At 55.2% G+C, this 377-nt stretch overlaps 1 protein-coding gene across 2 annotated transcripts in view; it reads left to right on the top strand.

The window, feature by feature from the left end:
• Window positions 1–377, top strand: part of UACA (uveal autoantigen with coiled-coil domains and ankyrin repeats) — a 27,342-nt gene that overhangs the window by 623 nt on the left and 26,342 nt on the right. The window lies entirely within an intron of this gene.

The following is a 377-nucleotide window of genomic DNA, read 5'->3' as shown; positions in this document are numbered from 1 at the left end:
GGGTTACCTGTACACGGGTTACCTGTACTGGAGTTACCTGTACTGGAGTTACCTGTACAGGGGTTACCTGTACAGGGGTTACCTGTACAGGGGTTACCTGTACATGGGTTACCTGTATACTGGAGTTACCTGTACATGGGTTACCTGTGCGGGGGTTACCTGTACTGGAGTTACCTGTACTGGAGTTACCTGTACTGGAGTTACCTGTGCCTGCCTGCTGCTGCCTGGCTCTGGCACAAATGAGCGCTTTTTGTCCCCGGCAGTCGGTGTGCAGGGCACGGGCAGGAGCGGGACCTGCACGGGGAGTTAACGGAAGGAGGATTGGGGTAGAGAGTGGACAGACAGCTTTCAGAGGCTGGTGGACAGACAGCTTTCAG

This window comes from Parus major, chromosome 10 (genome assembly GCF_001522545.3).
Source record: "Parus major isolate Abel chromosome 10, Parus_major1.1, whole genome shotgun sequence".
NCBI classification, from domain to species: Eukaryota; Metazoa; Chordata; class Aves; order Passeriformes; family Paridae; genus Parus; species Parus major.
The sequence above is the reverse complement of the archived record's forward strand: the minus strand, read 5'-3'. Positions and strand labels throughout refer to the sequence as shown.